At 35.0% G+C, this 14,221-nt stretch overlaps 2 long non-coding RNA genes across 7 annotated transcripts in view; one reads left to right on the top strand and one right to left on the bottom strand.

Annotated features, from left to right (window-relative positions):
• Nucleotides 1-14,221, top strand: part of LOC148639731 (uncharacterized) — a 39,213-nt gene that overhangs the window by 11,584 nt on the left and 13,408 nt on the right. For 3 of the 6 annotated variants that reach the window (XR_015930684.1, XR_015930683.1, XR_015930682.1), the window contains one exon: nucleotides 11,951-12,205. This is a non-coding gene — a long non-coding RNA (uncharacterized LOC148639731). Of the gene's footprint in view, nucleotides 1-3,496; nucleotides 3,818-4,277; nucleotides 4,377-4,466; nucleotides 4,498-4,659; nucleotides 4,704-5,480; nucleotides 5,525-5,817; nucleotides 6,197-9,857; nucleotides 10,142-11,950; nucleotides 12,206-14,221 lie in introns of those variants that run through there. The other 3 variants (XR_015930685.1, XR_015930687.1, XR_015930686.1) reach the window with 3 other exon arrangements.
• LOC148639733 (uncharacterized) lies at nucleotides 4,165-14,120 on the bottom strand. The gene is made up of 3 exons (XR_015930688.1): nucleotides 13,989-14,120; nucleotides 13,466-13,506; nucleotides 4,165-6,076 (listed from the first exon to the last, which is right to left on the bottom strand). It is a non-coding gene; the product is annotated as an uncharacterized LOC148639733 (long non-coding RNA).

The following is a 14,221-nucleotide window of genomic DNA, read 5'->3' as shown; positions in this document are numbered from 1 at the left end:
ATGGTGCCATATTGAAAAAATAATTAAAAAAAAAAGAAAGGGGCCATAGCCACAGCAAGGTTGTATAAGGTTAGGGGGGCTGTCTGGTGTGTAAAACACTTGGTTTCAGCAGTGTAGCTGTTGTGCCTGAAATGCTATTGAGCCAATGAAGACGACCCACCTATCCCAGTGTATAACCTGTAGTGTTATCTTCAAAAAATCATAAAAAAATAAAGAAAGGTTCCACAACCCAAAACAAAGCTGGGAAAAGTCAGAGGACCTGCTTAGTGTGCAAAACACTTACTTGCAGCATTGTGGGTGCTGTGGTTTAAATGCTATTGGTTTGTGAACAGAATACCCCTATCCCAGTGCATTGTGCCACATTAAATAAAAGCACGAGAAAAAGAGATTCAGAACGCAAAGCTGTGTCAGTGTTCTGTGTAAAAATTTGGTTTAAACATCATGGGAGCTGTTTTTAATAAGCTGCTGAGTAAAGAATATTTTAATCTTCCTGCTGTCAGTAGTATTGTGAATATAGTTGACCCTTACCTGAATGAAAACAGGACGTAAAGGAAGGGTTTGAGAAATCAAACAAAGCTTTATTCCCGTGCTTACAGTCTGAGTAATTGGAGACTGTGCTATTCTGCTGCCTTTGGTCATATACGGGTTTTTCGCATGAAGCCGTATTGAACAGTATTTCTCGCATTGTAAACTTGTGTACACAGCGGTCCCCCGGGTTCCAGTTAGTGCGTAATTACGCATCGATGAATAAACGGAGGTTTAAAAAAAGATAATTACCTCACTGATAGTTTGATGTTGAGGCTGTGGAAATATCCACAAGTCGTGGTCTTTAAAATGCATTTGGTTTGAAGGCGTTCTTTACTTCCATTGCGAAGATATGGACAAAAGAATATTCGTGCTTGGTCCAAAAAATGTAATAGAAACGAAAAAGTAAAGGCTGAGAAAGCATTCACAATGTATTTTATACACAAAGCAAGTATTATCGCAACTCTAAGAGGTTTTCTGTAAACGCTACAGGCGTGCCAAAATCGTTTTCGAACTTCAAGCTAACTTTACCCCTGTGCGTACAGTAGGTACACAGCGGTCCAGCCGTGTTGCAGTTAGTGCGTAATTACGCATCGGTGAAAAACCTGAGGTTTACAAAAAGATAATTACCTCACTGATAGTTTTATATAGAGGTTGTGAAAATTATCACAAGTCGAGGTCTTTAAAATGCGTTTGGTTTGAAGTCTTTCTGTTTTTCCCTTGCAAAGATATGGACATAAGAATATTTGTGTGTGGTAAAAGAAAATGGCGTAAAAATGACAAAGTGAAGGCTGTGATAACATTCACAATGTACTTTATACACAAAACAAATGTTTTCGTTACTTTTAGGAGGTTTCATGAAAACGCTACAGGCGTCCCAAAATCCTTTTCGAACTTCAAGCTAACTTTACCGAGGTCCAAAACGATGCGCTATAAATACTAAATGGCAAAGACTGAGGTAGAAGAGACTGCTTATGAAAAGAACAAGTTTATGTTTAAAAATTATTTAAATAATTTACTGTACATAAGACAACACGGTGATTCAATAAAAAGGTGAACAAAATGTTAGGATATACAGTACCATTTAATTTAAAGAGATGTTGTGTCACATTCTATAGTGCACTAGACAGGCATCTTTTAGGATTTTGTGTACAATTGTGGTCACCATTTTACAGAACAGATATTGTAATTCTGGAATCAGTCCAAGAAGAGAATCCAGTTACATAATGGGGCTTAAGGGAATGTACTACACTACACAGTACTAGCCCTTGCCCCAAATCCCTCACTGAGCCATAAGCCCTTCCTCCAAGTCCTCACTTCTGTGAGCACAAAACAGCATAAACACTACTTTCAATTACACAAATTGGCACAAATGGAGCACTAACAAATGTGGTGATTTTCATCATTTATATTGTTTGTTTGGGTGCCAACTTCACAGAACCGAGAAAGGCACATAAAGGGCGCATTGGGAATGCTCATGAATGCCCTTGTGAAACATAGATTTAAAAAGTGTCATATTTAGACTTAAACACCCTAAGCCCCTGAACACCTGTACATGTAAGGAACATGTATGTGAAGGGCACAAGACTGCAAGTGTGCATATTGGGATATGTAGTTCAGGTGGGTAGCTACGTCAGCATGCATAGTCTCCAAAGGAACAAGTAATAGGTTTATTCCATACTGAAAAAAAGAGAGAAAAAACACAACGTTTCGGCCGTGGAGCGTTCTTCAGGTGTCACCTGAAGAAGGCTCCACGGCCAAAACGTTATATTGGGATATGGCCTTGTGGACACGGCCCTACATGCTGAAGGCACTGAATGGTTTTTAGTCTTTAACAGAGAAGACTACTGTATGTGATAATAAGACTATAACATCATAATATGTATTCAAAATAGTAAAAGGCATTGAAACCACATTAAAACAGAGAACAATACAATACATTTCTTTACAAGTGGTGATCAGGCTTAATGGGATGAATATATTCCTCTTGGTTGTAACTGTTCTTATGTTTGAATGCTAATTGAGCAGGAGTTAGCAGTGTTGTAATGTAGGAATTCATTTTAGGACCATTCTTAAAATCAAGATCAATATTATTATTCTAGTATGATTAGCAAGCTAGTGAAATTGATTAAATTGCACATGATGCACAACTGGGGGAATGCAAACATAGAAACAGTGGAAAGAGAAATACAAACGCTTTAAAATCATGGAGTGGGCAGGCACTTAACAAATTCAATTTAATAAGTGTAAATTAATTGATAAACTAACTGATTGATTAATATAAACTAATTCAGACAGGACACAGCAACATATGCATAATTTATGCACTGCAGTATGCTATACGTAAAAGTAATTTCGGTGTTTCGATAAAATCTATGGGTTCATATAGATTCTTCTTTATGAAGAATGATGAAGAAAAGCAATAAAAAGTAATTATGGCCTGGGTATATACTGTAGCAAAAAGTGTGTATTTTGCAATACACTTGCAATATTTTCTGAGTTTTGCTCACTGCACCGCAACAGTAGTATTAGAGTTCAGAGATCACCAGCAAGATGATTGATAGTCTCAGGAGATTAATTACATGTTAAAGGACCTAAATTTTTTTATTCAAAGAGACTTAGAGAAGAGATTTTATTATAAAGCATATATAAAATAAAATTTTATACAATATACAATCCAATGGGTTACTGAAGGCATTAATTCAGTGGACAAATGTATACTCAATACTGAAAACAAGACACAGGGTCACTTAGCCACTAAATAACCATGCAATTAAGATGGGGGTTAATGTCAACTCCTTATTTGCAACATTTTGTTACAATTTAGCCTTATTTATTTGATTTTTTTAGCCTTCTGTAGATCGTTAAATGGTTTTATTTATATACTGTATGCTACCTTTCTAAACTGCTACCTTTAGAGAAATGTACTCTTTCACTCACTATCTTTTTCCCACCCTTTTTAAATGTGCAGAAAATGTATTGGAGCCTTTTTCCATTGAAATCCTGTCACCATCAGACAATGACCAGACCAATGTTACTCTAATGTGTCTGGTCTTTGGGGTCATTCCAACACAAGCCCATGTGTACTGGCTCATATCTGGCAATTATCAGAGTGGCTTCACTGACTCTGGATGGGAAAATAAGGACCAGGCTGCTGAACTTGACAGAAAAACAGAATTCACTCGAAACTAGATCCTTATTTCTTCTGAGATATGGGCCAGTGGGGCCCCATGCACCTGTGTGGTAGAGACTGAGAATGGGAGAAACTTCACCAAAACAGTGCAGTACAATGGTGAGCATCCATGCTTAAATTATAGTCTTCACCAGTCCTTTGTGGTTTCCTTAATAGAGTTTTCATTTCTTAAATGTTCTAGATTTTAGTACATAAATATTTAGACAAGCACTTGTTTTAAACCATTTGTTTTAACCTCCTACTGTAGGAACAGAAAATGGAAGTCATTGAACCCTTACAATTTGTTTTTGAATAGGGACATAAAATTAAAATTTGCTGTATATGTGAAACTTAACTAACAAAGCAAAATTGCTGTCATTCTATTTTTAAATGTAATGCATATAGGTAGGCAATGCATTTTACTGTATATACCAATGATATGAAAAATAATAAGAAATCTTCCAGACTTAGTTTTTTATGTGTTTTATTTAGAGAATCTCGCTGTTACAGTGCAACTCTTTTCTGCAGCAATTCGATTTTAGTTTTATTTGCAAACTTGTTTTTGTCACATTTATCTCAGGGAGAAGTGGAACATGTTTGATACTTCTCTACACAACTGTGACTGTGGCAGTAGCAGCAATCATTTTGGTTCTTCTTAACATCATTTGTTTATTTCAAGGTAAAAGCCTTCTTCTAAGAGCTATATTATTTCTATCTGGAACTTGTCACTAAGCCATGTAACTGTTTTTCTGCTGCTTGTTTTGTGCAGATTGGAGTAAAAACCACAGGGTGAAAGAATGGTGCGTCTACTATTTTTTTCCATTCTTTAATTAATTTGAATAGTTATACAGTATTATATTATTAAGTTTTTGTTCAAAACTTTATGACTGAGTTATTTCTATCACAGATTAATCAATGAAGTCCACTTTAATAATAACATTGTCTTCATCTTCATGTCCTAGGGATGAAATAAAAACAATGACAGCACACAGAAAAAAATCTTTAGGTAGGCTACATTTACCTATCAAATTGTATTGAGTCACTGCTTATTCATAGCTTAATTCTGTATAACATTTATTAATTTATGTAGACAAAATATAAATTATTGAAGCCCATTGTACATTATAAAAATGTATACTGCTTTAACATGTGTGAAAGCATTATGCAGAACTTGAGTTATGCTAATCAATTACTGCATAAAATTTTGCCCTAAAAGACATACTGCATAGTACCTTTTTGAGTCAGAGATGAGAAACATGAATTTGTTTTTGTTTTTTTCTTCAGTTTTATCTCTTAGGAAATGTACATTTGTAAGAAAAAAATATTGCACATTTCTTCTCATATTATCAATATCATTACATTTCATATACAGTAGGAACAGCAAAGGATGAAATGTAATTTTGTATGATTACAGAAGTCTGTAATGACTTCAGATTTAAATACTTCATTGGTGTTTTTGGTAATATTTGTCATTTGCAACATTGTGGGTCTACTGTATACTGTATGTCATGCTGTAAGAGGATAACATGTAAGAGAAAAGGTATAATTTTTCTTTTGAATTTTGACTTCGTAATTTTCTGGGAGTGTAAGGTCTTTTTGTCTCAGGGTGAGCACTTTCGTTCTGTTAATTTTCAGCTCAGATGTGTAGATAGAATAAATTCTGTGAGATTGGCTCAAACAAATGCAGCGGGAGTTGATGAAGTAGCATAAAACTTGAATTTTCTGTTGCATGTATTTTTTGCTACTACTTTATTTTGCACTGCAATCTGAAAATTTCTTACAGGGCTTCAAGAGAAAGAAGCCAGACGTGGAATAAACTCAGTATCAGTATGTTGTACTTTATAATTATCTTTCTAATTAAATGTAATATATTCAATAGTAACACCTTTTTGATATACAGCTTGACTGGAGAAAGCAAATGATTACAATACAGTTTAAAAGAAAGCTGTTACTTCATAGATCCTGCATTTCTGTGTCAGCAACTTGGGGAAGTTGGAGATAGTATCCTGAAATTCATTGCCTCTGCATAAAAAAACAAATTTGAAGCTGTTAGAAACAGCTTAACCCTTTTTGACAGGAGTTTTTCAAGTTGTTAATAAGACTATTTGTTTCTCTGATAGGAGGTACAGTATGCCAGCTTGGAACTTGACTCTCATGGGCGAAGGACAGCTGTGATGTTTCAGTAGGATTTAGAAATAATTTAACTTAAAAAGTGAGAAAGACTACACATGAACCATTCACAAACATAATACAGCCTGTTCCAGTGTCTTCAGAAGTCATCTCATCGCTCATCTCATCTCAAGCTCATCTGAGAAGAATCTTTTTTTTCTTTTCTTTTCTCATCTCCTTGCAATATTTCTTCTTCTGTATTCACAGTTCCTGACAAATAGTACAGTAAATGCATCAAAGTCTCATTTTCATTTTATTTTTTGTATCCAACTGTAGTAACTGAATATAATTCAATATAATAAAACTTTTTGCTGTTACTCCAAAGAAGAATCTACTGTTGTTTTATTTAGTGGGAAAGTATTTTATATTTTCTAATTCTGTCTTGTGTTGATGATGCTGGCCTACAAGTATTGATATTCTATTTCCAGGCCTATCAGGAGAGCTAGCATCTTAACAGATGTGGTGCTATGATGTTTGGCTGTTATTTTCAAAGAAACAGTAGATGATAACTTCAACACTGAATTCAAAATACAATAATTATAATACAAACAATTTCCATACATTGAAAAATTTAAGTAGTGGGAAAAGGAAGTGAAATTTGTAATTTTTGCTGGGTACTTTTTGAAATTTTGAAATAATAATTTTCCTGGCACTAAATGAGGAGATATTGGGAAGACTATAAATGGAAAAAATCAGTTAGCTTGATGAAGTGATGTGATTCAGAGTATCTGGATTTAATCCAACCACTGGGTTTTTTGTTTTGCTTTGATTTTCCAAATTCTATTTGCGGTTTGTCATATACAAGTAGTTCAAGAAAGTACTGTAGCTGCATCAGTATGCGCAAGCTGCAAAGGAACAAGTGAAGGTTTATACCATGCTGAAAAGAGAAGAAACGAAACACTACGTTTGGCTGTGGAGCCTTCTTTAGGTGCTCTTGTTATATACAATATACTATAATACTGATGTAGTCAGAATAATTTAAGATTAGGAAAAGTAAGTGACTTTTTTAATAAGGTTGTCACATAATCCATTTAAATTGGAGGATATACTGAGTGTTCTAGCTTTGGGTAGTAGGAAGTACATTTATAATTGTTACACTTCTGAATTGAAAACTCAATTACAACAAACAACAAGGTTTCAAAGATACCATAAGGTATGTTAGACCATTTTCTCAGTAGTTCAAGTAGGTAGCTGCGTCAGCATAGGCTGCAAAGGAACAAGTAATAGGTTTATTTAATGCTGAAAAAAATAAGAAAGAAAACATGGAATAAACCTATTACTTGTTTATTTGAATGATATACACATTGTCAGTTTGTCAAAGTTGGTCAAATCTACAGTATGTACTGTATAAAAGGACTGGAGGAGAACATCATTGTTAATTTTAAACAACCCTGATCTCTAACTTGAAAGACACTTTCAGCTTCGTAGAATGTTGAATAGTTAATTAGAAAATATTACATATTTCAGTTTTACTACTCATTAATATGCATAGAATATTTTGAAAAGTAAAGTGCTGCCTAGTTAGTTGATAATGCAAGGATGAGATTGTATAACAATTATGAATTGTATAAAAATTATTAATTCCACCTTTTCCAAAATACTGTACGTTTTTCCAAAAAACTGACATCCTGTACCTTATAATGAAATATTATATTATTACATATTATTACAAAATAATGAATTAATTAACACATCTGAGTTGTAATTTAAACATTTAGATAGCTTTTCATCCATCTATTTTCTAATCACTTTATCTGATACATGGTTGGGGGGAACTGGAGCTTTGCCTGGCAATCAACAGGTGCAATCAACAGGAGCAGACATACACATGCACAAATTCACACCAGGACTAGTTTTCACAGAAGCCAACTGACCTACCAGGGGAAACGCCAATAACCTTAACTCACGTGTCTTGATGCGATCTGGTTACAACTATAGCAATCTTTCCATTGATTAAAATGCAACTACAGTCTTATAAGATAATGAATGGGTCACCATGTTGTGAACCTTCCAAAATATAGTACAGAGTGAAATAATTATTCTTAGAATTGTAATATTCTATTAACTGTTAAAATCTACGCAAATCTGCAAAGTGCAAAGTAAGTCATATACTGCACTTAACTAGGACTACTCTACACAGTGAATGCATAAACTACACTATTTCAAGTTTTGGATGATGGGATACAGTTTTGAACTGCCAAGTAATCAAAATGATTGGGGATTTGCATTGAGTAGCAACATTTTTCCTTTAGTTTTGTGATCTTACCTGATACAACTATTGTTGATCCATTGCCCATATTGATACTGTTCCCGATCACAAGGGAGCAATAGTATGTATAGTGTGGCGAGATGTGGCATTGACAATGGAGTATGTACACATCTCCCCCTGTGATGTTTTTGATCCACTATGCTGAGAGTTCATGCAAGGGCTCATCATGTGAGATCTCTGGACCTCACCCGAGCCAAAAACAGCTCTCGGATCAACAACTTAATCAGGAGCTCCCGGCATCACAACTGCATTCCTTAGGTGCTTTCCTACCACCCTAACACCCTTTCTGTCCCAGGACCATTAACGACAACTTCCCCATCTTACAGGATGATCCCTCCACCAGTACCCTTTTTTCTGTCCGCCCCATCATCTCATATCGCTGACCACCTAATCTGCGTAACCTTCTTTACACAGCTCCCTTGACCGCCCTCAGCAATCATCCACACCAGACATTTTCCCCTACAACAAAACTTGCTGCATCACCTCCAAATGCAGTGCCTATATAAAGGCTACATCCCCTTGGACTTTTTCACATTTGATTGTGTTACAGCATGGAACCATAATCTATTTAACTGAGACTTATTGCCACTCATCAACACAAAGTACTCTATAATGTCAAAGTAAAAAAAATCCAGACATTAAATACATCATGGTTCCATGCTGTAACACATTAAAATGTGAAAAAGTCCAAGGGGGTGTAGACTTTCTATAGATACAGTATATATATATATCCAATACCACGCTTATTCAAGGCCCCTCAGGACAATTCTGGATCACTCAGATGACATCTTGTACCTCCAGCAACCTTATTTACTGCATCTCTTGCAGCAAATGCCCAGCTACAGTATATAGTACTACAATATACAAAAGTGACACATTGGGGAAACAGGAAGGAGACTGGGAGACCACTTCAGAGAACGTCAGGGCTGTGAGGATCAAACATTTCTCTAAGCCCATAGTTTCTCATTTCACCTCTAATGGCCATGATCACACTGATCTCTCCATCTGCGTTCTCAAAGATGGGTTTCTCAACTCTTCTTGCAGAAAGACATCCAAAACCAAAATTATCCTGAAAGTAGGATCACACCTTCTCTGTTCTCTCAATGACAGATTTGTTTCCTTCTAATCTTCTCTATTCATTTGCAGTTTTAGACTTCATACCTGTCTTCACCTCTCTCGACTTCGCACCACCAGAGCGCACACTCTGCCTTCCCCTCTGCTCCCGCCTCCTCTCCACTCCTGGCTCTTGTTCTCCCATGGTGTATCAGCTGTTGACTTTCCTTTCTCACACTCAAAGAAGGCTTTACAGACAAAACATTGTGTTTCTTTTCTTCTCTTTTCTGCATGGAATAAACCTTTACTTGTTCATTTTCTCAGTACACCACACCACTCTGGTAAATCAAGCTGGAGATTTCTTTATTATAATAAAGAAAGGAGGACAGACAAGGTTAACAGGTTAATCATGTCTCTCCCTCATTTTTCTAAGAACAGCAACAAGCTGTTATTCTTGAGGATGAGAAAAATTTTCTTTCAAAAACATACATTTATGATTGGTCAGTATCAGTTTTTTACCGTATAAGGTGTAATTACGGTAAGAGAGTTAGGAAATGACAGTAGGCAATTAACGAAGACCCTAATCAAATAAAACCCCTGTTCCCTTTCATGTTGCTAAATCACGCGTAGGAAACATGAGTTACACCTCCACATATAAAACAGTTCTTGAGGTTCAAACCATTAACTCCTAATAGGCTTAGGTTCCTTCAGGTGGAAGAAATTCAACTGCACTAACTGAATACCAGAGGAATTATCTAAAAGTTGTTTGTTTAAGCCAACCAATACTGACTCTGTGTTGATATCTCAATACTGTAAGTAAGACATGCATTGCTAGGCATAAGTTAATCCTTTTTTATAAAGCAACCATAAGTTTGTAAGGCTAAAATCTTAACTAAAAACCGACTGAAAAAAATATAAGAGCACCCAGTGTTAAGGAAGCAGATTTTGGACAGGTGAAAAAGTTTACATTCTTTTGTAGTATCCATTTTAGTTTTTCACCAGTAATTTATATAATTTTGTCAATGTAAGAGTGTAGGTCTACTGTATGTTCAAATGTACTCTAAAGTTCACTAAAATATTATTTACTGTATGCTTCTGTATATATTTTCAATTGCTTGTGATGTTATAACTCTGCTGTTACAGAATTATATAGATACAATTTATTTATCTAAATACAAGACAGATATCAGTCATAATATTCTTATGAACCAGTTTTGGAATAAAATGTTTAACATGACCAACTTTTAATCACAAATTGCAAACAAAGTACTGTATTATACTGTACAGGTTAGAAGCATATTGTTTTCATGCCAGTGAGAACCTTTATAATTTGTGATGTTTCATAATATATGTACATGGTACTGCAATATACAAAATTGACACAGATGTACATATTTTAAAATATATTGCAGTAAATTCTACACAGTATTTTAAAATATATTAACATTTAGTTTACTTTGCTAAATATATTGCAATACATGACAGCAATAATAATTTAGATACTTTAAATATATATTCCAAGGTATTCAATTATATCTTCTAAACTATTTAACGGTATATTATTCCAATATTCTAAAATATATTAACTATAAGTTTATATATTACGGAAAACGTGTTGCAATAATTGAAATATTGCATTATATAAAATTAAAACTGCTACACTCTGTTTTACACTCAGTATACCTCAGAATTTTGAATTATATTTCTTTCAAAATATGACAGCATATAATAACATTTTAAATATATTCCCATTTAGGAAGAAAATTAGGTTCAATACGACATGTTTCCCGTCCTTATTCAACAACCATCCAATTCTTCCAAAGTTCGCAGTTAAAAAGAAATGCCGGCCAGCAACAATCCCAAACACGGGTCTCTCTTCTCGGAGAGCCTCCGGCTTTAAATCACCATAAACAGCGAGAATCGGAACAACCCAATAAGAGCCAACCATAACAAGCGAAAGAAGAGAATATACAATCGCTCAATAAAACTATTATATAGTAACTCCCCCCAGCACATTTGCAAGATTTCTTGTGTTTCCTTATATTCGTATAATGTAATGGCATTATAGAACTACAGGTTATGTTGTTTTTTTTTACTTGAAGGACAATTTAGTTATCGTAGTTCCAACAATTCATTCCATACTCATCCGTGCGCTCTTTTATAAATCACTTTTCTTCCCCAGCTACAGATTACAAAGAAAAAGCGCTCGACAAACATAAGAGCACATTTGGTGTAAAGCAGACCACAGTAAATCACACTTGAGGAAGACATACACAGATAGATGTGAAAGAGATTAATATTGTATACAGAGAATTTTTAAAAGTCCCAGGTCCTCAATTCATTAAATACGTTATTTTGAATTATTGCTGTTCATCCTCACTTTAACATTGCCTGATTCCGACATCCAACGCTAGTCATTTTGATCTCAGGAAAAAAAAAAGATTCGTGTAGGGATATATTTCAAATTCTATACCGAGAAAAAAATAAATAATATCTAGCTGTGTTTTTCTAAACGCGATAAAAAAATATTCTGTGAATTAGCATTAATGTTCACAATAACGACAATAAATATAGGTTATGAGGAAAAGGTCTGTGCCAAATACAACAGTGAAAGAAACAAGAATTTCTCATTACGAATTGTTTAAGCTTGATTCGTGTGTGGCTAAACGACTCAGTCGTTTGACAATACTCTGTGTCATGTTTTTCTGCCAGGAGTCCAACACTGTATGGAATTACAATATTTTCCTTTGTCTCCACTGTAGATACTGTGTGCGTGCTTTCCCGGCCTCGTATCTACCCATCTGATGAGTTTTTGTGAACGGCTCGTGGCCTCCAGTGTACCCCTATGTGACTCAAAATCCATCCATCCTTTTTCTAACTGCTTATTCCTGGTGAAGATCACGGTTTGACTCAATATGAAAATATCAGGAGTAAGGAATCTGATGGCAGAGAAAAAGAAGCTCTGAATTTGCCACTGGGGCACTTGGTTTATCTTAGTATATACTGGTATTAAAGATGTAAGTACAGTACAGTATGCAAATGATGTGGCAGCACAGAAAACCATTCCCTGTTTTTGTTTTCTTTGTTTTACAATGGGTAGTTTTATATATAAAGCAAAGGAACTTGAAGGGAAAAAATGATCCACTGATCCAATGCCAGCACTACAGGACTGTTAAATTGCACCATAACAGCACCGTGTATTACAGATGTCTTTTTGAAAAGTTTTTTTAAACTTTTCAAAGCCTAAAATCAACTGAGACCGTTTTTATTTCGCTTTAATGAGAGACGATATATAATAGAAGAAACAATTCAAAATACAACAGACATCTCGGATAACAACATCAACAAGGGAATTGCAATTATTCATAAATTAACACGTGGGACTAATGAAAAGGAAAATCCCCAAAAATCCAAGTATTTAAAGTCTTTAATCCCATAGTTTGATTTTAGGTACAGATGTACAGTATAGTGACAAAACATTTTTAATTTTTAAGGATTAATACATTTTAAAATGTGGTTTAAGGATTTATAAATTAACTGTGGAATCCTAATGTCAGACTTATACCTAAGGTATTTAGCGGTGACATACAGTACCTGAGATGCAATTTAATGGGATGTTTATGAACTCCTTCTTAAACTTAAGATTAGATGCAGCGTTTCGAAAATAGTAACTCACAGACAGCAGTGTATCATAGCAAATAACTCCGATAACGCAATTACAAACTACTGTAACTATATTTGCCAGAAAAAAATGTTTCCGGCAACATGTTTGTGCCATGATGTACTTTACAATGGCAAAATATAATGTCCGGAGTTAAGAATTGTGTAACATGGACAGGATATTCAACAATATCTGTTTAGTCGAATGCATAATTTTGAAAATTGAATTAGATCGGTTACTCCCTCGTTTTAACAATTATCAAATATTCCTAATCCTCATTTATTTTATTTTCTGGTGTCAAATTAAGTATTTCATACATTGTTGGCAGCTGAATATGGATGGAAAGCTAAACATTTCAGACTATGCCCTTTTGAGACTTTTGAAGTCTCTTCGGGGTTTTCTGCAACATTTTGAATATAGCATGGAAAAAATATTCTCAAGCAATTTCCGGAGGATGGTAGTGTAAAGGTGATGTTCACTATATTGTTTGCTTGTTTCTGAGAAATGCTATGTACGCCCGGTTAAAGGTTCTTAGGCTTCGGCTGTGGTTTACAATACAAGATATAGTGGCCTCCTACCCACACACAAATCTGGAGCGGAAGCGGCAAAAACTCACCTGCATTTTTTTATTTTCGAAACCTGTCCCGGCTGCGAACCCTTTGTTGTAAAAGAAAAAAAACAGCTCACAAAAGCATTTGAAATTAAGGCCCCCTATAGCCCAAAACCACAGACTATACCTGCTTGTATAGGCAATCAAAAAGTGAACGGTGAAGATAAATCAGCCCAAAACGAATCAATTTCTGCACGAAATGATTCTACCAATAGGCGCTTTTCTACCAACAAGCAATAGTTTAAGTACAATCGAGTACAAGCAATTCCTATTTAAACTCACCGTGCTATTGTTACCGCTACAACCCTCTAGCTTCTACTGCTTCTTATTACTGTATTACTTTAAGGTTAACTTTAAAGTTAAATGCACATGTTGATTTTTTTCAGATACATTCTTTCTCACCTCAATATTTATTTAAATTGAATTATTATACAAAAAAAAATGGAAAAACTGGACTACTTCGACATCACATACACATTGACACATTTTTGCAAATGAAGTGGGTTTAAGTCATTCAAAGAAATCTTACAGATGTGAGGAAGCCATGAGTATAGATGTTCCAAAGAGGCGATCTTCACCCTCTAACGTCAAAGTAGTAATGACTTGCATACTAGTTCAAGTAGGTAGGTCAAGTATGACTTACATACTGTCAACTATACTTAAACACGACTAGATAGCTCCTCATAGCGCTTCCTGTGCCAGTTTGACTGTACACTCAAGAGCGCTCTGTACGCATAGCAGTGGGATTCCTTTAATCTCAAC

The sequence above is a fragment of the Lepisosteus platostomus genome, chromosome 26 (genome assembly GCF_059453375.1).
Source record: "Lepisosteus platostomus isolate fLepPlt1 chromosome 26, fLepPlt1.hap1, whole genome shotgun sequence".
NCBI lineage: Eukaryota > Metazoa > Chordata > Actinopteri > Semionotiformes > Lepisosteidae > Lepisosteus > Lepisosteus platostomus.
The sequence above is the reverse complement of the archived record's forward strand: the minus strand, read 5'-3'. Positions and strand labels throughout refer to the sequence as shown.